This window comes from Erinaceus europaeus, chromosome 7 (genome assembly GCF_950295315.1).
Source record: "Erinaceus europaeus chromosome 7, mEriEur2.1, whole genome shotgun sequence".
NCBI classification, from domain to species: Eukaryota; Metazoa; Chordata; class Mammalia; order Eulipotyphla; family Erinaceidae; genus Erinaceus; species Erinaceus europaeus.
The window spans coordinates 64,214,339-64,239,725 of NC_080168.1; the positions used below are offsets into that span (position 1 = coordinate 64,214,339).

At 47.0% G+C, this 25,387-nt stretch overlaps 1 protein-coding gene across 4 annotated transcripts in view; it reads left to right on the forward strand.

Moving 5' to 3' along the window:
* PPFIBP1 (PPFIA binding protein 1) overlaps positions 1-25,387 on the forward strand; it is a 150,877-nt gene that overhangs the window by 11,627 nt on the left and 113,863 nt on the right. The window contains exon 1 of one of the 4 annotated variants that reach the window (XM_060194561.1): positions 3,375-3,451. The exons of the other annotated variants lie outside the window; for them this stretch is intronic. The gene's annotated coding sequence lies outside the window, so the exon portion shown is untranslated. Of the gene's footprint in view, positions 1-3,374; positions 3,452-25,387 lie in introns of those variants that run through there. 4 annotated transcript variants of the gene reach the window in all.

Genomic DNA, 25,387 nt, shown 5'->3' on the forward strand with positions numbered 1-25,387 from the left:
AGCACAGCGGGTTAAGCACAAGTGTGTAAAGTGCAAGGACCAGCGTAAGGATACGGGTTCAAGCCTCTGGCTCCCTACCTGCAGGGGGGTTGCTTCACAAGTGGTGAAGCAGGTCTGCAGGTGAATTTCTTTCTCTCCCCTTCTCTGTCTTCCCCTCCTTTCTCCATTTCTCTCTGTCCTATCCAACAACGATGACATCAATAACAACAACAATAATAACTACAACAACAATAATAACTACAACAACAATAAAAAACAAGGGCAACAAAAGGAAAAATAAATAAATAAAAAACACCCCCCCACACACACTATGCAAGAGGCCCTGGGTTCAAGCCTTAGCAACTCATAGGAGCACTATAGATGGTGCTGTGGAGTCTCTCCCTTGTTCCCTCTTTCCCTAAAACATAAAAAAGACAGAATTGGCCCAGGGAGACCACTCCACCCAGCGCAGGGTCTTGAGTTCATTTACTGATGCCACGTCCAATAAAAGAAATGAAAGTATGAAGGTCGGGGTAGTATGGGAAAAATATATATTGGATAAAACTGGAAAAGAAAATCTCACTGATAAGCTTTCCCCAGCAAGGGCAGCTGCGGTTGACGTGTCTCCCCTTGTCTTGCATTCATGCATTTCATCCCATATCTGAAATACTCTGGGCATACGATTTGGTGTCCTGCTTTAAAAAAGAAAAAAACTGTATACTTCTGTGGGTTGAGCGGTAGTGCAGTGGGTTAAGTGCACATGGTGCAAAGCACAAGGACTGGTGTAAGGATCCCGGTTCGAGCCCCTGGCTCCCCCACCTGCAGGGAGGTCACCTCACAAGCGGTAAAGCAGGTCTGCAGGTGTCTGTCTTTCTCTCCCCCTGTGTCTTCCCCTCCTCTCTCTGTTTCTCTCTGTCCTATCCAAAAACAATGTCATCAATAATAATAATAACCACAAGAATGATAAAAAACAAGAGCAACATAAAATGGTAAAAAAATGGTCTCCAGGAGCAATGGATTCATGGTACAGGCACTGAGCCCCAGCAATAACCCTGGAGGCAAAAAAAAAAGATTCAAAAGAAAAACTCAGTGTTTTCTTTGTTGTTCCCTGTGCTGTTAAACTACCTTGTGAGTGTGATTTCTAAGGGCTGTGAAATGTGTCTCTACAGGCGTTTCATGAGTCACTGGCTCTGGCTGCAGAGCAGGGAGCCTGCCTGTACTGAGCTCCTCTGCAGTCAGCAAAGTTTCTGCCCTTCCAGCCCATCCCTACCTTCACGGCTTGGGGCCACACATAGAACTACAGCAAGTGGCCATGTGCAGATTCCTAGGCAGTTGCCCAACACTTGCTACTCATTCTGCCTGCCGTTAACAGCATGATGGTTGCGAGTTGCTGGAAAATTTGTGACATTAGAAACAACAACAATAACAACACACACACTTTATTTGTTATTAGAAACATAGGAGGAGAGAGAGAACCAGACATTACTCAGGTACATGTATTGCCGGGGATTGAACTCAGGACTTCGTGCTTGAGAGTTCAATGCTTTATCCACTGCACCACCTCTCGGATCACTCATCAGTGGTAACAAGTATGCTCTGCTGGTTGTGCCACTGCCTGGCCCTCTCTTCTAATTTTTTTTTAAATGATACAAAAGTTAATTTTCTTATTTTTCTATTTACGTGTTTTGGATATATATAGAGAGAGAAATTGAGAGGGGAGAGGGAGAAAAGAGGAGAGAGACAGAGAGACCCCTGTAGCCCAGCTTCACCACTCATGAAGCTTTCTCCCCCCAACCCCTCACAGGTGGAGACCTGGGACTTGAACCTGAGTCCTTCTGCATGGTAATGTGTTCAACCAGGTGTGCCACTAGGGCCTGGCCCTTGGAAGTCTAAATTTTTACATAGTCAAATCTATTGATCTTGTTGTCCCTGCTTTCTTAGATCTTTGTGCAGAAGTGAGCCCTTTGTGCTCTGGAAGGCCCTGTACCAAGTGGTCAGTGTTTGGCCTCTCTGTCTCCCCGAGTAGACCTTTGCAGTGTCCAGCGACAAGTGTTGGTTTAATGCAAACTCCACTGTGTGCGGTGGGACCAGCTCTGCAATGTCTGTGTCCAATGCATTTGTGTATGTTGTGTGTTGACATGTATAGGTATGTGTACAAATGTATGCACGTATTGAACATGTAAATGTGCGTGTGTGTATGTGCACACACAAGTGAACAGAATTTGCAGAGCAGGGAGGAGACTCTCATGGGGCCACTGCTTGCTTGGTTTTGCTAGTAATTTTTAAAAATATTTATTTATTTATTCATTCCCTTTTTGTTGCCCTTGTTGTTTTATTGTTGTAGTTATTATTGTTGTCTGTCTTTGTTATTGGATAGGATAGGACAGAGAGAAATGGTGAGAGGAGGGGAGGACAGAGGGGGGGGGAGAGAAAGATAGACACCTGCAGACCTGCTTCACCTCTTTTAGAAGCATACCAACAGGAAGTGACTCCCCTGCAGGTGGGGAGCTGGGAGCTTGAACCGGGATCCTTACACCGGCCCTTGCGCTTTGCGCGCTTTGCGCCACGTGCGTTTAACCCTCTGCGCTACTGCCCAACTTCCTGCTAGTAATTTCTTTTCTCTCTGGGTGAAAGAGCTTCCTGTAGACAGAGCGGGATGGGGGATTCTTCCATAGGACTCCTCAACCCTCAGTCATCAAGCTTGTGGGATAGCAGCTTGCTGAGCAGAATGGCCATGCTACCCAGAGGTGGTCAGTAGCTTTCTCTGTTTGGCTCGTGAGCAGGCAGACTGGGCAGAGACTGGCCAGGCCCCTTCACCCCTGCCCTTCTGCTATCCCCACCTGGTCTCCTGGCTCTGTGATACTTGGCGTAGTGGCCTGGTCCTGTGACTCCCCTCCCTGGGGGGGACTCACAGAAGCACAAGTGGGTGACCCCAAGAACCAGCCCATACCTGTTTAACAAGGCCCTTCCTCTGGGGCAGTTTATATGTTTCTCACCACAAGCTTAAGTACTATTTTCAACTCCATTAATTTGGAGGAAACCACCACTCAATAGAAGCATAATTAGCATCCCCAGCTTCTAACCCCAGAGCTGATCCTCTGTCCTTAGGAAACAAATCCATCATTGTAATTGCGGGGCATCTTTGCTGGAGCAGAGGGCAGCAGCCATGCAAGGTCTGGGAGGCAGACATCACTTGGCTATAATTCCAAGATGGCAGTGCCACAGTCCTGCGGGGTCACTTCCAAAGTGTGAGCGTTGGTTTCTTCATCTGTGAATGGGCTCAGGAATGCCTGACTCTCCGGAGTGCTTAAACTGAGATGATGCACCCACAGCCCGAAGTCCCTCTCTCGTTTCCCCTCTCTCTTCATCTCAGGATCCCGGCAGGATTGGTTCCCAGTCTCAAGGCTGAAAGTACCCGCTTTTCTCTTGAGTCTCAACATTTTAGAATCACTGGGAAAACCTGCTCGGACTTGTGAGACCATAGTTCATACTGTTCTATTTCTCTAAGAAACCTTCCTTTATCTGACTTACTTATTTTCCCCTGTCACAGACTCTGTTTTTGCCGGCTTCTCTGAAGTTGTTGTGTACAGAGAATTCTGTACACATGTGTCCCCCAGTCTAGGGCTGCACCTAGAGCCAAAATCAAACATGTCTTGTTTCTGTGGCATATGTGCAAAGCACAGACAGCTCTTTGAAAGTGCGTAGCCCCAGTCATTCCTTTCCACATAGCTGAGATTTTTTTGGCTGCATTCATGGGGTTGTTACTTGTCTGTGGGTCATCAATATTCAGGTAATAAGACAGTTGTAAAAAAAGAAAAAAAAAGTCATAAAAATATCAAAAGGAAAGAACACAGTTGCTGAATAAATCAGAAGCGTGAGTCTTTTTATTTTTTAAGATTTGTTTTCTTTCAACACATAATTTTAGGGAACACATCTGAAAAAAGAATAGTTATACTAAAGATCACAGGTCATTTAAATTTTTGACATCATGATAATATAATTCAGTGCAAATTTGCAAGGTTACATGAAAAAGATACTCAGATAACCGAGTACACTTAAACAAGTAAAAAAAAAGATCCAAGGATGATCAAAATCTGGAAGACTGACAACGCCAAATGCTGGCAAGGGTGTAGACTGGCAGAAATCCTCACTTAACTGCTGGTGTTAGTGGGAAATGGTGCAGCTGCTGTGGAGGGTGACTCAGTGGCTTCTAACAAAACTCTCACCCTGTAACCCAGCAAGTGTGTCCCCTAATGGCTTTCAAAAAAGAGTGAATTCATTTTCCATACTATATAAAAGTTCTATTAGATCTAATTGGCTTTCACACAAGACTTATGGCTAAACACAGAAGGAGAGTTCCACTAGTAGTAGTGAGTTATTTCTGCCTAAAGAATTTCAACACGAAGCTTGTTTTGCTATTTAACTTCTACTGTAGTGAGACAGCACAGTGGTTCTGTAAGAAAATTTTCATGCAGGAAGCTGCAAAATCCTAGTTTCAATCCCCTGCACCACCATAAGCCAGAGCTGAGCATTGCTCTGGTAAAAAACAAACAAATAAAACTTCTACTGTATGTTCAGATTTTTCTACTTTAAAAGTGGAAGCCACTAATGAAAAAAAAAAAGGAACTTTTTTTTCCTTTCCCTCCAGGGTTATTGCTGGGACTTGGTGCTTGCACTACGAATCCACTGCTTCTGGAGGCCATTTTCCCCATTTTGTTGTTTTGTTGCCCTTGTTACCCTTGTTGTTGTTGTCATTATTATTATTGTTGTCATTGCTGTTGTTGTTGGATAGGACAGAGAGAAATTAAGAGGGGAGACGGGGAAAGAAAGACAGACACCTGCAGACCTGCTTCACCATCTATGAAGCTTCACCACCCCACTCTACTGGTGGGGAGCCGGGGGCTTGAACCAGGATCCTTATGCCAGTTCTTGTGCTTCGCACTATGTGCACTTAACCTACTGTGCTACTGCCCAACCCCCGGAACTTTTTTTTTCTACACAAGTTATCATACACAGGAACTCAGGTTTGATCTCCCAGTCCCCAACTTCAAGGCAGGAAGCTTTACCAACAGTGAAGCAGTGCTGCAAATGTATCTTCCCTCCTCCCCCCTTAAAAATATTTTTTATTATCTTTATTGATTTGTTGGATAGAGATAGCCAGAAATTGAGTGGGAAGGGGGTGATAGGAAGGGAGAGAGAGAGAGAGAAATACCTGCAACACTACTTCACCATTTGCAAAGCTTTCCCCCTGCAAGTGGGGAACAGGGGCTGAAACCCAGGTTCTAGTGCATTGTAACATGTGTGCTCAATGAGGGGGATCACCACCTGCCCCCCCTTCTATCTATCTCTGCCTCTCACCTACTATCAAAATGGAAAAAAAAATGGTTGACAGGAACAGTGGAGTCATGCAGGCACTGAGCCCTAGTCACTGCCCTGATGGGGAAAAAAAAATTAGGATGATGATATAATTCAATGTAATATTAGTCTTGTTTCTTTTTTAAAATTTATTTATCGTTAAATAGAGATAGAAGTTGAGAGGAGAGGTAGAGAGAGGGAAAGAAACACTTGCAACCTGCTTTACCACTCATGAAGCTTTCCCCTTGCAGGTGGGGACCAGGGGTTTGAACCTGCATCCTTGCACACTGTAATGTGTGTGCTTAACCAGGTGCACCACCATCTGGCCCCTAGTCTTCTTTCTTTGCATATGTTTTGAGAATCTTTAAAATATGTCTCAGATCTTTGTATTTGTATGTCTCTACAGCCACAGCTGCATTTTCCACACTACATCAACTTTGAGTTGGAGGATGAAGAAGGTTACTGAGAAAGGGCCCATAACTAAACCAATCTTATTCTTATTCTGGGGAATAAAGGTCAAGGGCCTGTACTTTCACCAGCTCTCCTACCTTCATTTTGGTTGGAATGGAGAGACAGGGATGGAGAAGCCTTTAACATTTTCTTTTAAACCTTATTTTATATACTTATGATAGAGACAGGGAGAAATTAAGAGTTTAGGGGGAGGAAAAGAGGGAGTGAGAAAGACAGACACCTACAGGTTTGCTTCACCAGTTATGAACCTTCCTCCCTGCAGGTGGGGACGATGGCTTGAACTGGGAGTACTTGCACATTGTGACATATACACTCTACCAGGTGCACCACCACTTGGCCCTGGAGAAGCCTTTTTAAAAGCTATGCAGGTCAACAAATGAGAGTTGGGTGTTAATGTATTTCATGCCCTGTACCTATGACATCAAAGCATTAATGATTCAGTGGAGTTTACATGCCTCCTGAGTTTCCTTTTCTGGCACAATTCAGGGATCAAAGTGAGTGGTAGGTGACTGGCCACGAGTGAGGACACTAAGCTGTTGAGTACAGGCAAGCCAGGAGGAAATTGTTCTCCTGAATTCCCCAAGCCTATTGCTGGCTCTCTTAATTTTCAACCAAAGTGGAGTTTGGGGGGTGGGAAGACAGAGGTGGGGATGCTGATGTTAGAAAGAGATTACCTTTGGTCTGGGAGGGTGAAAGCTGTGGGTCCCCCCCCCCCCCCCGGCACACAGGACTGAAGTGGGTGCTCTGTGAACCTGGGCCCATGCTATCACTTCTGCCAAGTCATTCTGGCACCAAACATCTGAAACCCAGCCCAGGAAGCCAGCGAGTCTGACCAGGCATTTTTCCTGTCGCTAGCTGGCTGGCCAGGGAGGAGAGAGTTGGTATTTAGCTGTCATGAGTAGACCTAGTTCTCACGCAAGGGGGGTTGGAGTGTCTGCTGAGACAGCATATCGGAATCACACAGCAGTGAGCAATGGGGTGGTCTCAGGCTGGGTCTTCCCAGTGAGAAGTCTACTCTGTCTACTCTGAGGTGTTCTGGGCCCAGTGCACCACCCAGGCACCTGAGTGTCCTCCTTTTCAATCCCACAGCTCCCCTCTGGCTGAGTCTTCGGCTTTCTCTGGGAGTGTGGAGAGTCTGCAGGGTTGTGGGGAACTGGTGCTGCCTCCTCAGCAGTGTGGTCTAGTCACTGTGGGGGATTGGGGGGTGTTTGCCATCTCCCTTCTCTGGGAGTGATACTGCTGAGTTCTCTTTAGCCTCCAGGGACCATTATCTGCCCTTAAAGCTAGTTTGGAATGTGGAGGCTGAAGTGTGCACGACTCTTATCCTGCTGATGTGCAGAGTTGCCCTCCTTAGCTAACTCTCCACTGGAGAAGCATTGGGGCTTAAGGCTTGGAGCGAGTTGTGTGGCTCCATAAGGAGGGACACATGCACTGAAAGCCCCTGACAGGTGGCCTGTGCTCTGGTGTCTTAGCTGCCTCTCTGTGAACCTGCACTGCTCCCAGCCCCATGTAACTAACCCTGTCCCCTTGACTGTGTCAGGCCGGTGTCCAGAAAAGGGTCCCAGCTGACCACCCACCGAATATTTGTGATGCTTTCCAAAGATCCTTCTCAGCCTCCTTTGGGCTTCTCACAGGATGGGCCGCTCTGGGGCCTGTCACTTCTTTCATGCAACTGGATACATCACTGTCCATGCTCACACAGCTGCCCCTCTCAGGTGGGGATGCCACGGAGGTGACTCAGACCAGGAACTGGGCACTGAAGGATGTTGGGGACGAGGATAGATGGTGAAGGATTGGGAGATGTGGCCAGCCCTTTGGTTACTTCTGAGCCCCAGCCTCATGGGCCACTCCAGAGCTGGGTGGACTTCTGGGACATAACTTTGGGGTGACACCTTATGTGGTAGCCTAAGGTCCTCCCCTGAGCCAGCAGCCAGGGATGGGGCCCAGCAGACCCAGCCCTAAAAGGGTGGAGCACAGTCGTGTCCACTGCAGTATCCCTTCAAAAAAAAAAAAAAGGAAGAAAAGACACTACTGCTGATAAGTAACACCAAATCTCTGTGGAGGGAGATCACGTCATCTGTGACTTTGTAAAATGTAAACAAGAGCTCGTAAAGTCATTTGTCAGTGATAAATCAGGTGCACATGAACTCCTCACATGTTTATGAGCTACAGCTGCCCCTCCAGTGATGTCATCGCTTTGTCTTAACACTAATGAGGAAAAAAGACATCCCGGCAGGCCATGGAAAGGAATGTCTCTTTTCTCAGCCTTGCAGTTTCTGAGAAACTGTTGACAGAGTTCAGTGAGGACCTACCTACTTACTGCCCCTGGGTACCAGTTACACATGAGGAGGCTCCCCTGTCTGTGAGATGCCAGCCTTTCCTTGAGTATCTTTCCCCATGTATGAACAGCTACCCAGAGTTTTCCCCCCACACACAGCTGGCTTGGGATGTGCAGGTCACACTGAATCCCACAGGCTTGGAGGCCACTGGCACAGAAGGCAGATGGGCAGCTGAGACATATGGGCTTTCAAGTCCAGAACCTTCCAGGGGACCCAGGGTTGCTGGGCAGGCATGGGAGCGCATGCATGGCTTTGTCTAGGTTCCCAACACCCAGCGGGGAGTTGTTGTCTTGGCTGAGGGAGGGCACTGTAGGAGTCTACTACCTGAGGAGATGTCATGAGCCTTAGTGAGAAATGGTTATGTTTTCTTAGCCTGTGGATACTGAGCAGGTGTCTGAGGCCGGCTGGCATGGTTGTATGGTGTAAGCAGGGAACAAATAAGTGCAGGCATGTGTGAGATCTCTCCAACGTGCAGGCCTGGAAGTGGCCAGTTCTCCTTCTCCATGTTCTGTCTGCTGAGCCAGGGAGCCTCATGGTCTCTGGACTTATGCCCTGTCTGTTGTGGGCCCTGGCTGACGTAGGCTGGGCTTGGAGTTCGGGCTCTAACCCTTGGTTTCCTGTTCTGTGGCCCCCTTCCCTTCCCCTGTGGCCTTAGTCATCTTGGTGGGGATCTGCCCGCTCCCAGGAGCTCAGGAAGGCCAGGTCATGCAAGGTGATACTGACCTGTTTCCACAGGGGCTGAAGTCCGTTGGTAAACAGGTCTGAGCCCCTCACTCAGAAGTGGAGCAGCCAGTTGCTTTGGCTGGTTTGAGCTTCTGCACACACACAAGCCTGGCCAAGTGCCCTCAGGAACAGGGCCATCAGATGTTGGAGGATGGTGTCGGCCAACAGTGGGCACAAAAAGCAAAGCTCTCACGTCCCTCCCAGGAGAAGGGGACTTCTTAGCAGAGTGACTCTGCCAGAGAGGAGACTCCAGGGCCCTGGAACTGTAGCCCCTCTCTCCCAGGGCACTGGGCTGGGGTGCTCCTTCTCCCTGTAACCACTCAGCCTTGGTATCTGACAGCACAAAGGGCAGACATCCCAGCTGGAGCCCAGAAAAACTAGCTCACACACGTCTTGTGCTCCCTCCCTAACGTGTCACCACTAGAGCATCTGCCGCTGGCATTCTGAAAAGTTCAGAGCAGGGATCTCCTGCTTTTCACGCTAAAAGCACCCCTCCTTCTGCAAAGGATGAATGCAGGAGAGTTCCCCGGGCAGGAAGTCTGATACCATGAAGAGAGACCTAACTGTTACCAGGAGAGAGTTTCAAAGAGCCAGGAATTTGGAAAGGGAAGGATGGAGGAGGTGAGCTAAGAAGGGGTAGGGCAGGAAGTGGTCTGTAGGGAATGACCTAGAGCTTTGGAGAGAGAAGAGAACAAGGAGAAGGTCAGAGAGGAGGCACCTTGTCAGGGTTGGTCATTCTTCCATGCCACAGGCCTCTGCCCGCCTGCCTCTGAAGCCACTTTCCCATGAGCGGGAGGGGCGGTCACCCTGGAGCAGGGTGCAGGCTTCCTCAGGCCTGGGAGAACTCCACTTCTTTCTTCAGCTGCAGTTGCATAACTTCTGGAGAAGGGACATGGGAAGGGAGGGAGGGACTGTCTGGCTTTGGGAGTAGGCCGCCACCTCCTGTCACTGACTGAGGGGTCTAAAAAGCAGGAACACTGCTGGGATGTTGTTGCAGGGCTACCCAGAAGGGCTGGAGGCAAAGCAAGGGGTGTTGGGAGTGACAATGGTCCTCATTGGCAGAAGGCAGCTGTCTGTGCTGCCCCCACCTGATGGACAGGCCTGGAACCTGGCCTGGCCTCAGCAGGGTGTCAAGCCTGGAAACAACCCCACAGGGATGGGGGACCTTCAGGAACTCGGGACTCCTGGAAAGGAGGGTTGAAAGCATCTGCAGGTCTTGCCAGGGAGTCTAGATGTCTCTCCATCATCTTCCCCAGTCTCTGGGCTTCAAGCCCCTGGTTTCTGTAGATGACTCAAGTCCAGGTCCTCACACATAGCAAGATGGGCATCCCATCAAGATGTGTGAGTCCTCTCCTGGCCCCTGTGGACAGCATTTTCACATTTGCACAGATAATGGATTGCTCCATCACTTCCGTGTTGTGATTCCCTAAGCATATGACTCCCATATCCTGTGTATGGGACCAGGCCCCACTAGGTGAAGATGCCACAGCATGTCATGCCTGCTGGGGTTTTGAGCTTACAGACCTCAGTAGCGTTCCCAAAGAGTGGCACCAAAAAGGGGGGAATACCAAAGAGGTTGTTTAGGAACATCTTACTGGAACCTGAGAATTCCCAGGAATATTCCCAAAAGGGATGGGGGCTCAGTCAAGAAGATGGAAACATCCTTCCCTTCCTCCACCCATCCCATTCCATCACATCCAGATGCTCCAGAGAGCCGTGCTCACTGCCCCAAGTTGCAGACTGTGTAGCGGCCAAGGATGGTGTTAGCTGGGAGGATATGGCTGCATCTGTTGGTTTCTCTGTCCTTTCTACTTCTCCCAAAGAACAGCTGAGGTGTAAGTCAGAGCAGTTGTTTGTTGACCAGGAGGACAGCTGCCTGGGAGGCCCTGAGCAGCCAGTGTGTGGGGGGTGTGTGAGTGTAGGGGGGAAGATGCCCACAGGCTGGTGCTGTGAAATCCCAAGTCACCTGCAGACAAACAGCTGAGCCCTCCTTTGGAGTCTCTGTGTGTGTCCCACCTTGTAGGGCCCAGAGAATCCAGGCCAGCCGGCCAGAGTCCAAGGCCACCAGACCCAGCTTTCCATCTCGTTCCAGTCCATTTGCTGATGCATTGCTAGGGCACATATACAAAAAGGTGTGCAGCATCCAGCTGCCATCTAGAAAGAAAGCCCAGTGTTTTTGTTTTCTTTTAAGAGTTGCATCTCCTGTGTGTGCAGTATCAATTTTGAAACTCTGCTCCACCAGTAGAGAGAGGTATTGGGAGACTTTGAATGAAATGCAGAACACCAAGGCCAAATTGCTGAGGGTGGGCTTGTTCCCCTCAAGGACTACACTGCCAGCTGTCTTTTTCTCTAAGGTGAGGGAGCAGTTGTCAGGGAGGCGGCTCAATGGGTAGAACACATGACTTACTGAGTGATGCTTGGGTTCTCTCTCATAAGTAAATAGATAAATCTCTTTTTTTTTCTCTTATTTTTTATTTGTGATTAATAGTATAATACAAGACTGTGTATCTATACAGGGTATCATTCCACACCACAACCACCATCAAGGTTCTTGTCTCCACCCTCCCATCTCTCAGAGATAACTACCATAGCACTCATGTGTTAGAACCAGTTTGCTTACTTCTTCTGTCCCCCTCTCTTCTTCGAGTTCACGTGTGTCAGATCTTTAGATTCCACGTATGAGAAGTCATCCAGTAGTCTTCATTTCTTTACTTATTTCGCTAAGCATAACCACCTCCAGTTCCATCCATTTTGTTCCAAAGGACACACTATCTTTTTTTTTTTTTTGATTGCAGAGTAGTATTCCACGGAATATATATCCCGTAACTTCTTTAACCAGTCATCTGTGGATGGGCATGTAGAATGCTTCCACTCTTTGGCTGTTGTGAATAATGCAGCTATGAACATAGGGGTGCATATGTCCCTTCTAATTAGTGTTTGAGTGTCCTTTGTGCTGGTCACCCCTGCCCTTTCTGCCTCTCAAAGAGGGACCCCTGATCTCTGTACCACGCAGAGGCCAAAAGGCTTTGGTTGTCCTTTCTTTCATGTGAAGCAGCACCTACACAGAGAGACCCAGCATGCCTGGCAGGTGTGGCCAGCACACCAGGTGACATGTGTGGGAAAGCCTTCTCAGTGAGCAGCTCTCACACTTTCTGGCTGACTCTGGAGGTGACTGGGGTCCTGTGAACTGACTAGGATGCAGTCCTTCTTGTTTTCTGAGCAGACACCATTGAGCTCCAGCTCTTGGTGGTGCTGAGCATGGAACCTGGAATGTGTGAGAGAGGAAAGTCCCTTGTTTGTGAGCTATGCTGTCTTCCCGTCTCTATAGTTCTTATCCAGGAAGTGTATCCATGTTAAGGAGGGAAAGGTCACTCAGAAATCTGTGACATGCACACCTGTGTTTTTAGCAGCACATGCTTATAATTGCCCAAACTTGACTCAACCCAGATGCCAAAGACAGATGAACAGTTGTGGTCTGTATATACAGTAGAATACTACTAAACTGGGAGAAATGAGGAACACTTCTCTTTTGCCTCATCTTGGATGGGACTGACGGAACCATGCTAAAATGAGATAAGCCATAAGGAGAGGGATGTATTCTGTATGAACTCATTCATGGGAAGAACTTGAGAAACAAGGAAAGAAAGAGAGAAGCACCAGGGGAAATATGGTGAGGTGAGGGGAGATGCAGGAGGGAACTGAGAGGGTGCTGGGGACCCCAGTACATGTTGGTCAAGGAGGACTTTTGTTGTGAGTGGGAAGGTGTACAGGCATCTGTCCTGGAGTGATTAAAAAACCACCCACACGATGCTGCCCTCAGCCCCCGGCACATTTTTAGCAAGTCTGTGTAACAGCTGGAATGGAACAGGGGACCTTGGCCACACAGGTCCTGTGCTCTACTGCTGAGCAGCCACCCTGGCCCACAAGACTGGTTCTAGCCAGTTAGCCCTTGCTTGTTGCCTCACCTACACCAGATCTGTCAGCTGAGTGAAAGAAACCGTGTTTTCTATTTAAGCCAGTTACATGCTATTTTTTTCGTGGGTAACAGATGTGCAGCAGGAGAGAAGGATCTGGAATCTAGAAGCCTTTGTGGAGGTTCTTAGACACTCAGTGTTTTTGTCACTGTCTGGGACTCAGGGTTGAAAGGAACCTGGGGGCAGGCAAGTAATGACAGTTAGAACTGGGAGAATAATCTCCAGCCAGATGACAGGGTGAAGAGCAGCTGATCCTGCCCATACTCAGAGGGCCCAGTGTCATGCTGTGAGCAGAGCGGATGGGCACAAGCAGTGGGCACTGAGGGAGAGGAGCTGGGCTGTTGGGGGCTTCCTGGAGCTGGGGGTGGGGGAACTCCAGCCTTGGGAGGTCTCACTGCTGGAAAGCTGGGTGAATGTCCTGCTGTAGGGCAGACTTGCTGCACGTGAGTCGCCTGCAGCTGATGGCCTCTCTGGGCCCTACAGCCCAGGCACAGCCCTCCTTAGGAGGAATGTAGCTGAGGAGGAAGGCACCCAGGCTTGGGGCATAGAGAGAGTGAGCAGAAATCTAGAGGCTGTCCTGTGAGGAGGGGCTGCATCTGGGGTTTGCCACAGTCTCTGTCAGCTCCATCAAGCAGAGGAGACCAGGACTGAGATTGTTTGGTCCCTAGGGACGGTGGTCAAGATGAGGCTGGATTTATGTGGTGGAGGCAGCCCTGTGACCTGTGGACACAGTAGAGACTCAGGCTCTGAGCAGGTGATGGAACCTAGGTGTTAGGCCAGTTCCCTCCCACAAGGAACCTGTGATTTTGTTATGCAGCCAGCTCCTCCTGGCTCTTTTTAAAAGTTATTTTGAGGGAGTCAGGCTGTAGCGCAGCGGGTTAAGCGCAGATGGCGCAAAGCACAAAGACCGGCATAAGGATCCTGGTTCGAACCCCGGCTCCCCACCTGCAGGGGAGTCGCTTCACAGGCGGTGAAGCAGGTCTGCAGGTGTCTATCTTTCTCTCCTCCTCTCTGTCTTCCCCTCCCTCTCTCCATTTCTCTCTGTTCTATCCAACAACGATAACAACAATAATAACTACAACAATAAAACAACAAGGGCAACAAAAGGGAATAAATAAATAAAATAAATATTAAAAAAAAGTTATTTTGAAAAGAGAGACAGAGACAGAAAGAGAAGGAGGGAAGCAGGAGGAGGAAGAGTGGGAGGAGGAGGAGGAAGGAGAGAGGGAATAGTGGAGTCAAGGCTGCTCTCTTTCCCATGGCCCTAGTCCTTGAAACAATAACGGTTTGTTTCTGAGGAGAGCTGGAAAATTTCTGGAAACATCTCTCACTGTGGCTCTTCTTGTGCCTAATTTTTCTTTGGATTCTTCCAGGACCATAGATGACTTATTCTTTTCTTTGGGTTTGTGTTTTTGAGTGGGCTAAATCACAGTAATTATTAAATGCCAAATTAAAAAAAAAAGTCTGCTACTGTGTGTGTGTGTGTGTGTGTTTTCCTCATGTGAAAGTAAAGCCTTGTTTTTCTTTTCTTGGCAGAAAAAATGCTTTTCTTTGGAGGAAAGCATAAATCAGATCGAAGGCAAACTATATTTTGACCCAACTTTCGTCTTCCTGTCTCAGAGGGATGAACAGTCACTTGGCTACGACATAACACTGCAAAAACCAGAATTAAATCATAAAAAAAAATCTTTTAACTAATAGCAAGCTTTTGTTTGTGTTGACTCAAATCCTTTTAAGGAATATTACTGGGGGTGGGGGTGGTGGCCTCTTTTAAATTAATTGGCCTAATGCCTGTTAGGTGTTGTGACCCAAGGAGATTTTTTTTCTTTTAAGCAAACTGGGTACCATTTTACATAGATATGAATAGCTGAGTCATAGCCTTATGGTTGAAAGAAGTCGTGCATTAAAAGAAAACTACTTGTCAGTGTTAAACTTAGATTCAGTGTTTGGTCTTAAATTATGGAAATTAAGTTGAAATCTGAATAACAATACAGAAATTGTTTGCAATCAGCCATTAGCCCGCTGAATAAAAATGCTTCCTGAATGCATCCATTTTCTTTTAGTCAATCTTTTTTTTTTATTTTGGCATAATAACATGCTGATTTTGAGGTTTTGTGTGTATGTGTTTGTGTGGTTGATATGTTGGTTCCAAGATTAGGAGAATCAGAGGCCCAGTTCAGTGTTTGATTTCCTGCAGGTCTACATTTCTGACAGGTGGGTGGCTAGTCTGGTGCTCACATAGACAGTGACATTTTTTTCCCTGCCTTCCAGTGAGAGAGGTGACTATGAGAAGAAATGGTGTCTAAGGCTTGGGCCTCTTAGCAGTGCTGAATTCTTTGCCAGTGGCAGCACTGGCTACCAGAGGCAGTAACGCCAGTTTCTGGATGCTACCACACAGAAGCCATCATGGTATTTTCCAGAAATCTAATAAAAGGCCAGCATTGTTGGGTTTAGCTTTCATTGCTAGTTAAATAAGTTCTGGGAAGATTCAGTAGGCGGTTGGGTTTACAGGAAATAGGAATTTAAAATGTAGACTCCTGCTGGGTCGGCTCTTTTCTTCCAAGAGCTGAATGCCATCCACATTTGCATTGTCATTTGCTGAAGAATCCAAAAGCTTCCCCAGTGTTCTGATGTCTGACATTGTCTGATTTGAGAAGTTTTCTTTTTGAAGGCTTCTTTTAGGCAAACTTAACACCAGCACTGACCAGGAGAGAGCCAAATGGAAGAGTGACTCATAAAATTGCTAACAGGCTCGCTAACCTCTTTGGTTCCTATTTCTTGCCCTTCCCCGCTTCTCTTCTTCTTCCTCCTCCTTCTCTTTCCTCCTCCTCCTTCTCTTCTCTTTGCCTTCTCCTCCTTTTCTTCTTCATCTTCCCCTCCTCTCCTTCTCTTCCTTCTTCCATCTCTCTCTCTCTCTCTCTTTCCATCAACAGGGCTTCACTGCTCTGGGCAAACTTTTTTTTTTTTTTTTCTTTTCAGGTTGTGACAAAGAGAGGGAGAGCAGCAGGGAAGACATTACAACACCAGAGCTTCCTCCAGTGTGGATTGGGGCTGGTCTTGAACCTGGGTTATCTGTATGGCAAAGCAGATACCCTCTGGTTTACATGACTCATTTCCTCAACACAAATACTGTTGGGCACTACTAGATGACTCTCAGACTCTCACTGGCCTGCACTCCTGAGAAGGTTGATGGCTGTACATGCAGTAGGGCACATGGAAAGAGAGGGCTTGAGAATCCTAAAGGCACAGCAGACTCCTTGAGGGCTCTTCCCAGTAAACAAATCAAGACAAAGCAGATAACCAACACCTGTCTATCAAACAAGCTAGACCTCATTACTGCTGTATTCAGGCGGCTAGGTTTTTGCTTAATTTCAAAATCTGAAATAGCATCAAATTTCCCATTTGCTAATGCTCCATGGCTGGGCTTTCATATGTATTTTAAGAAAAGAAAAGAGGGAGTCTGCTTTAGAAATCTTATAAGTTATTTTAAAATCAGTGCAGGAAACAATGTGTTTCCTGTTAAGCTTTTTTGTATATCAAACTCATTTATAAAGATATTTGTATATATTTTTTGCTGGATAGAGACAGAAATCAAAAGGGGAGGGGAAGACAGAGATGGAGAGAGACACCTGCAGCTGTGCTTCACTGCTCATGCAAGTGGGGGCTTGAACCTAGGTCCCCGTGCATTGTAGCATGTGCACTCCACTGGGTGTGTGCAGACCCCCAAACTCAGGTTCTTATTATAGGAAGCATCATGGTAACAATACTCACTGTGGGATGCTTAGTACACTAGTAGCTGTAAACTGCATTCTGGTACCCACTGGAGGTGCTAACTTGGATTCCTTTACTCTTTGAAGAGCTCTGCCGTTTCAGTGTCACCTGATTTACTTTTGCTTTTTTATGAAGAGTTTCTAACCCCAGAGACACACACTGCATTTTGTCTTAGTGCTCAGTGCCCTTTCTAGATTTCTATTTTTTCTCCCCTAATTTTATTTATTATTGGATAGAGATAGAGAAATTGAGAGGGGAAGGGAGAGACAGGGAGAGAGACAGAGAGACACCTGCAGCCCTGCTTTACCACTTGTGAAGCTTTCCCTCTGCAGGTGGGGACCAGGGCCTTAAACCCAGGTCCTGGTGTGCCACTGCCTGGCCCCCCTTTCTAGATTTCATGTGAGAAAAAGAGTGAGGTATGCTGGTGCTCATGTGGGTGGCCTCGCAACAGAGGTAAGCCACTGGCTTTCACGTCACTGATTCTAGGGATTGCATGATGCAGAAAGAACAGCCAGGAGAAATTCAGGTATGAACTTCCAATTTACTCGGAGGAGGACAAAGCTTATATAGCAAAGTGAAACAACATTTTTCACATATGTCAGTAATCATAGGTTTTCAAAAGGTCAGTACCCCTATGGTGGGGAGGGCTAAGGAATGAGGAGAACTGATGAGATACCAAAAGGTCAAGGCAATTAGTTTCCATGAAGCAAGAGATGTTAATTATCTAAAGGTATTAAGGAAAACATGGTGGTTAAACCAGTAGAGTGAGATAAAGCAGAGAAGGGCAGACAGAGTCTGATGTAAATCATGGTGATCAAAGAATCCAGGAAGTGAGGTGTGGGGGTCTCACTGTTAAGTTACTGGCAAGGCAGTGATGAAGTGTATACTTTGTATGTGATCAAAAGATGGTGAACTTATAGTGAACATAGTGGACTTTAAGTGAACTTTCAAGCAGACAGCCATTTGGTTTGCAGCAGGGGAATGAGTTAAGTGTGAGAGGTTGCAGGCCTCTGTGAAGCCTGGGAGACTGACAAGGGGAAACTGAGTCAGAAAAGCGTTTCCCTCAGTACTCAGGAAGACTTCCTCTCCCTTTCTCTCTCTCTCTCTTTCTCTCTCTCTTTCTCTCTGATTTCTGAACAGACGCTCCACAATCTTGTTTGTTTTCTGATCATCTCAGGAAGTGTGAATCCCTCCAGTAGGGGCTCCCATTTGGGGGGAAAAACACTATGTCTCTGTTTCCTGGGTGCCCCTTCTTTCTCCCAAACAGCCTTCCTCTCCGTCCCAGAGGACTCTGAGTGTGTGTAACATGTGCTGGATACATTCATGGTTCATAGGATTTTAGTATCCCAGTGGTTGTGTTTGAGCAAACGCGGTCTGGGGGATGCTTTAGAGTGATCAGGCAATTTGCATTTTTACACACGTCATTAGCTTGCTCCTGTAGTCTGTCTTCTTACAGACTCTGAAAACCTGTGGGTCTCGGTCTGAGGGGAGAGAGCATAGTCTCTTAGAGTACCAACTTGCATACCTGAAGACACAGGTTCAACCCCTAGGCCCGCCTTCCGCCACAGATGAGCAGTGCACCGCTCTTCTCATAATTAGTAAACAAATAGTTTATTATTATTATTATTATTATTTTGCCTCCAGGGTTATCCCTGGGGCTCGGTACCTGCACTACGAATCCACTGCTCCTGGAGGCTATTTTTCCCCTTTTGTTGCCCTTGTTGTTTATCGTTGTTGTTATTATTGCTGTTATTGTTGTTGGATAGGACAAAGAGAAATCGGGAGAGGAGGGGAAGACAGAGAGAGACACCTGCAGACCTGCTTCACCACTTGTGAAGCGACTCCACTGCAGGTGGGGAGCCAGGGGCTCGAACTGGGATCCTTGCGCTTGGTCCTTGCACTTCAGGCCATGTGTACTTAACCCGCTTTGCTACCCCAGCCCTCAGCTGTATTATTTTTTAAATGATGAAGTGATCTTTTTTGCTTCATTCTTAAATTTTTTTTTTTTAACTATTTTTATTTACTCATTGGATAGAGACAGCCAGAAATCGTGAGGGAAGGGAGTGATAGAGAAGTAGAGAGAGAGGGGGGTTGGGCAGTAGTTCAGAGGGTTAAGCGTACATGGCGCAAAGTGCAAAGACCAGCTTAAAGATCTCAGTTTGTGCACCCGGCTCTCCACATGCAGGAGGGGTCACTTCACAAGTGGTGAAGTAGGTCTGTAGGTGTCTATCTTTCTCCCTCTCTGTCTTCCCCTCCTCTCTCAATTTCTCTCTGTCTTATCCAACAACAATGACAGCAATGACAACAATCACAATGATAAACAACAAGGGCAACAAAAAGGAAAAAAAGAAGAGAGAGACAGAGAGACACCTGCAGTCCTGCTGCACCACTTGCAAAGCTTTCCTCCCCTGCAGGTGAGGAAAAGGGGCTTGAACCTGGGACCCAGTCCTTATTCTCTGTAGCATATGTGCTTAACCAGGTGCACCACCACCTGACCCCAAATAGTTGTATTTTTAAAAAGACCTTCTAGGACTTTTTATTTGGTGCTCAGGGCCCGTAACTGCTTCTCAATGAACAGGTAGATCAGGCACACAGGAATTGTGTGTTCTTATCTTCATGATCCCTCCCTCCTCACAACAGGAGCTGCATAAAAAAGTAACAATAGATAAAATCACATAGGGTTATATTTGTCATATATCTCTCACCATTGGCTTGCTGTGTTGTAGGCCAAGTAATAGCTTTTCATCTAGGGGAGGAAAGGTTGGGGACAAAGAGTTTCAGCAGAGGGAGTTGGGCGGTAGTGCAGCGGGTTAAGTGCACGTGGCACGAAACACAAGGACCAGCGAAAGGATCCTGGTTTGAGCCCCCGGCTTCCCACCTGCAGGGTAGTCGCTTCACAGGCAGTGAAGCACGTCTACAGATGTCTTTCTCTCCCCCTTTCTGTCTTCCCCTCCTCACTCCATTTCTCTCTGTCCTATCCAACAACGATGACATCAGTAACAACAACAATAATAACTACAACAACAATAATAATTTAAAAAAGGGCAACAAGAGGGAAAAATAAATATAAAAATTTAATAAAATTTTTTAATTTTAAAGACAAACAAAAAACAGAGAGTTTCAGCAGATATATTTGCTCCCCTCTCCCTAAACTATGTATGCATTTCATCTTCTGTAAAAGAGAAGCATAAAGGAGATTGTGTGAAGTCCAGCCTCCATTAAGAAGTGTGTGCACCCCCAAAAGTGATCAGGTTGAACCCACTGACCTGTCCTTGCCATTGACCTATAATATTGGCTATAACCAGAGCCCTTACAATAAGCCTTAAGGATCTACAGGTGTGTATGAAATAACTGTTTGGATTAGCTTGGGTTCTTTCTTTAAAAAAAAAAATTTTTTTTTCTAAGAGTTTTCTCGTGTTTCTTAAGATTTGCTGAATGTGATACTTCAAGAGAAGAAAAAGTCAGCCAACCAACCTTGCTCCAGAACTCTCTTATTTTACAATTGGATCCTAGGGATACCTAGGGCATTTGCAGGCCTAATTATAGTTATACCTTCTGGTATAATTATAAGTTCCTCTTCTCCCAGACATGAAAATTAAATGGTGAAACTTCTCTGCACACACAGTGTGGAACAAACCCTTCGAGTTCCCTACATGGAAAATAAATGTGATTGGGCCAAGTTGGCATTCTCCAGAGAGGACAGATAGACCAGGGGACATAGACAGTTGTTCACTCCTCTGCCTGAGAGAACAAAGCACTGTCATTGTCCTTGGAGATACAGTGGGTGTAAGGAGGCTAAGGCTTCCTTGGTCCAGGAGATAGTCTCCATCTGTTGAGGGAATGTGTGTTGGCGGGTTAGTATTATAGTATTATATATTGAAAACTTTTTGCATTTGCACATTTAAAATATCTGCACCCACTAGATTGTTCTTTTTTTAATTTATTTTAATTTTCTCTTTTGTTGCCCTTGTTGTTTTTTTATTGTTGTCGTTGTTGTTGGATAGGACAGAGAGAAATCGAGAGAGGAGGGGAGACAGAGGGGGAGGGAAAGATAGACACCTGCAGACCTGCTTCACTGCTTGTGAAGCGACCCCTCTGCAGGTGGGGAACGGGGGCTCAAACTGGGATCCTTAACGCTGGTCCTTGAGCTTTCCGTGTGCTACTGCCTGGCCCCCTATTTATTTATTTTTATTGCTACCAGGGTTATCAGTGGGGCCTGGTGCCTGCGCAACAAATCCACTGTTATAGGCGGTCATTCCTTCCCCCTTCCTTGTTGTTAAAAATTCGGCGGCTCTAGCTGGCCAGGCTAGCTTACGGGCGGGTAACAGAGACGCGGAGACAATGGCTGGGCAGGGAAGCTGTATTTCTTTATTCAAGAACAACGATTCATAAACTAAAACAAACTAATCACCAAACAGAACTCTGCTGTCTCTTTTCGGCGGCGCAAGCACTCTCTCTTACTCCGCAACTCAGGAACCCTCTAACTCTGGAACTCTCCCGGGGTTCCTTCGGGGCGGGGCCAAGCAGGCCCGCGAAACTAACTGGACTGATCCAATTCTCTTAGCGGGGGAGAACTACCCAATGTAAAGCATACAACAATTCCCCCTTTTCTTTTTAACTAAATGACTATAGTATCAAGGGTGTGGGGTGAACAGAAACATATATCATACAGGCATTTTTAAAAAAGAAACTGGCACAAACATGGAGAAACATGTAAGCAAGTAACAAGAACCAGTGTGCTGCCAAGGGAAGGCCTGAGGGGGCCTTTTTTTTTTTTTTTTTGCCTCTGTGGGCAAAACTTTATCAACTTAAAAAAAAACATTTCTTGCCTCTGGGGGGCGTACTTGCCTTGATGGGCATTTGTATGGGGGCGGGGAATGGCCTAGAGTCCCAAAGGCAGCTGGCTGCAATTTACTTACTATGAAACAAAACTTGTTATTAGCATATTTCTAATAGAGAAGGAATTTGAGACTTTTACATAGCAACAACGTCTTTTTAACCTTTTGTTACACCCATTCAAGATGGAGTCAGGAAAGGAAACCTCAGGCATGAGAATAATTAGCATAGCCATTGTGCGATCTACCATTTCTAATAGAGAAGGTAATGGATAGTTTTACATATCAACAAGTCTATTTAACCTTTTGTTTAGACCAACTTAGTTGAAATATATTGATTGTTAACTAATTTTTACCTCAGACTTTAAATGTAAGTTAATTTTATCTTTATGAGAATTACTTTGAAAACCTTTTTCATTTAACTTTGACTAGTAAGAATTTAGCCTTAAAGCTACTGTTTACCAAACTTCAAACATACACATAAACATGGTCATTAATACACAAGGAGAGAAACCTTTGTTACGAAGACATGTCATTTTAAACACGAATTTAAATCTGTACTGTCTTAGTTGTTGGGGGGGGGGTTTCACCATCTGGAGGTGGCTTCTCGCGCAGCTTTACTTCTAGGAATTGTAGGGTGCGATTTCTGCACAAATCTCTGCGTACTCCAGCTTGTCTGCCTTCAGACCGGACTGGCAGCTGGAGATCTTGTGTGCCCAGTTTCGGCAGGAAGCCTGGGGGTCCGGGAGGTCCGGGATCGTTCCAGAATTTATAGCAAGAGGGCGGGCGGGCCACCATTGTAGAAGGCGTGGGCCTAGGTGCCCAGGGGTGGCGGCCATAATGGGCCGCTGCGGCCCTGCCCCATGGCCCTGCCATGTCTGCTGCCCTGCTCACAGTGGCCGAGCAGCATGGAGGGATCACACGTCCAGTGCCCTGCGCCACGCGGTGGAGAGCCGGCTCCTGTGGGCTGGCCTGCGTGCTGGCATTGGGCTCCTGCGTGGTTGCATTGGGCTCTTGCGTATTGGCATCGGGCTCCTGCGTGTTAGCATCGGGCTTCAGTGTGGTGGCATCGGGCTCCTGCGTGGTGGCATCGGGCTCGTGCTTGGTGGCATCGGGCTCTTGCGTGGTGGCGTCGGGCTCCTGCGTGCTGGTGTCGGCCTCCTGCGGGCTGCGGGGCTGCGGGGCTGTGGGCGCGGTGCGCGGGGTTGTCTGGGCGCAGCCGGCTGGCTGGCTGTTTAACCAGGTGGAAATAGCAGCTCCGCGCCTCGCCTCCCGCCCGCTGGCTATTCCCGCTGGCTGTTCTGAGTTCGCCCGAGCGAGTGGAAACCACAGAGTGGTCCAGAGATAAATGTTACAGAAACAGCAAAACAGTCTCTTGAAGAAAGAGCAGAGGCCTTTGGAGATCTCTTCACAAGCAGAAGAGAAGGCCATAGTGCATAGGTAGCCAAATTGTCTTTACTTATCTGAGAGATGCGCAGGTCAGGTCCACGTGGGCGCCATTTGTTGTTAAAATTTTCGGAGGCTCCAGCTGGCCGGGCTAGCTTCACGGGCGGGTAACAGAGACGACCAGAGACATACGGCTGGGCAGGGAAGCTGTATTTCTTTATTCACGAACAACGATTCATAAACTAAGACAAACTAATCACCAAAACAGAACTCTGCTGCCTCTTTTCTGCAGCGGCACCAAGCACTCTCTCCTACTCTGGAACTCAGGAACCCTGGAACTCTCTTACTCTGCAACTCTCCAACTCTGGAACTCTGGAACTCTCTAACTCTGGCGGGGTTCCTTCGGGGCAGGGCCAAGCAGGCCCGCGAAACTAACTGGACTGATCCAATTCTCTTGGCGGGGGAGAACTACCCAATGTAAAGCATACAACACTTCCTACCCCCTCTTTTTTGTTATTTGACAGGACAGAGAGAAATTGAGAAGGGAGAGGGAGATACGGAGACAGAGGGGGCCTGGTGGTAGCACACCTGGCTGAGCGCCCATGCTACAATGTGGTAGGGCCCAGGTTGATGCCCCCAGTCCCCACCTGTAGGGGAAAGCTTTGCAAGTGGTGAAGCAGTGCTACAGATATCTCTCTTGCCCTCTCTATCTCTCCCTAGCCTCTCAATTTCTGGCTGTCTCTGGCCAGTAAGTAGAGATTTAAAAAAAAAATGTTAAGAGGAGAGGGAGACAGGGACACCTGTAGCACTGCTTCATCACTTATGAAGTTTCCCTGTAGGTGAGGACCTGGGGGGCTCAAACACAGATGCTCCTCACTCGTGGTAAAATGTGTGCTTAGCCAGGTGTGCCACCACCCAACCCCCTAAGTATTTATTCTTAAGATCTATTTATTCATGTGTGAGAGGGAGGGAATCAGAGCCTCAGTCTGGCATATGTGGTGTTGGGAACTGAACTCAAAATTTCATGTATAGAAGTCGGTTGATCTACCATTGAGCCCTTCCTCCCCCCATCCCGCTCCAACCCTTCTGGTCCCTAGAACCACTGTTCACTACTTCTTCATATATGAAGGTGAATATGGTATCCTAGGTTCCCAACTTTTTCCTTTAAATAATCTCTAAGTGTTGTTGGAAAGAGGGTTCACCTGCTAGGGTGTGTATGTCTTGCGATGATGCATGAATCCCAGATCTGAGTACCGAAGCCACAGAGGGGGAGGTGTGGGGCCTCCAGGGGAAGTACTGTACTGTGGTCTGTCTGTCTTTGTCTCTCTGTCAGAATGGAAAAGCAGTCTGGGAGTTGTGAACCTGCACATGCACGAGGCCCCGGCTCTATACACACACACACACACACACACACACACACACACTCAAATTGGTTTGTCTTGATGTATTTTTGCATAGAAAAAATCTGGCTGTGGTGGTAGCGTAGTGGTTCTACAAAAGACTCTCGTACCTAAGGCTCTAAGCTTCCAGGTTCAATCCCCCAGCACCACCATCATCAGCCAGAGCTGAGCTGGGCTCTTCTCTTTTTCTCTCTCCATATCTTTCTGTCTCACTTTCATTAAAACAAAAATAAATTTAAAAAAACATAGAAAAAGACGTCATGACTTTCCAACAACCGAATAAAATAATAAATAGGTAGTAAAGCAGGAAGGTAAAATTCATGACAAATCATTTCAGTTCAGAGCGAGAACCATTGGTAGATTTGGTGTTTTGATACTTCAGTTCTTTATTTATGGCTTCTTCTTTAAGCTATGCCAAAATCCCATCCTCTTTTTTTTTTTTTTAGAATTTTTGAAAATAATTTTATATTTATTTATTTTTGCCTCCAGGGTTATCTCTGGGGCTCAGTGCCAGCACTATGAATCCACTGCTCCTGGAGGCTATTTTCCCCATTTTTTGTTGCCCTTGTTGTGGTTGTTGTTGTTATAGCTGTTGTTGTTTTTGGATAGGACAGAGAGAAATCGAGAGAGGAGGGGAAGACAGATGGACACCTGCAGACCTGCTTCACTGCTTGTGAAGTGGCCCCCTGCAGGTGCGGAGCTGGGGGTTCAAACCAGGATCTTTGCACTGGTCCTTGTGCTTTTCGCCATGTGCGCTTAACCCACTTTAGTACCGCCCAGCCCCCTATTTTATATTTTTATGAGAGACGGAACACCAGTCAACTCTGGCCTGTGCAGTGCTGAAGACTGAAACTAGACTCTACAGCACCAAGTCCGGTGCCCTAACATAGCACCCAACTAAGGTCTTTACAACAGCACAGGGATTTTGCAACTTATCTTTTCTCCCTCCTTTTCCTCCTTTTGCTGCCTCCTTTTCCTCTTGGTCCTCCGTTCAAATTTATTTACTTACTTATTTGTGAGAAAGAAAGAGAACTAAAGCACCATTTTGGCTCATGCCACGCCAGGGGTTGAACTTGAGACCCCATGCTTGAGAGTCTAATGTCTTTCCCACTGCACCACCTCCTGGGGCCACAGTCCTGGCTGCTTTTAACTAC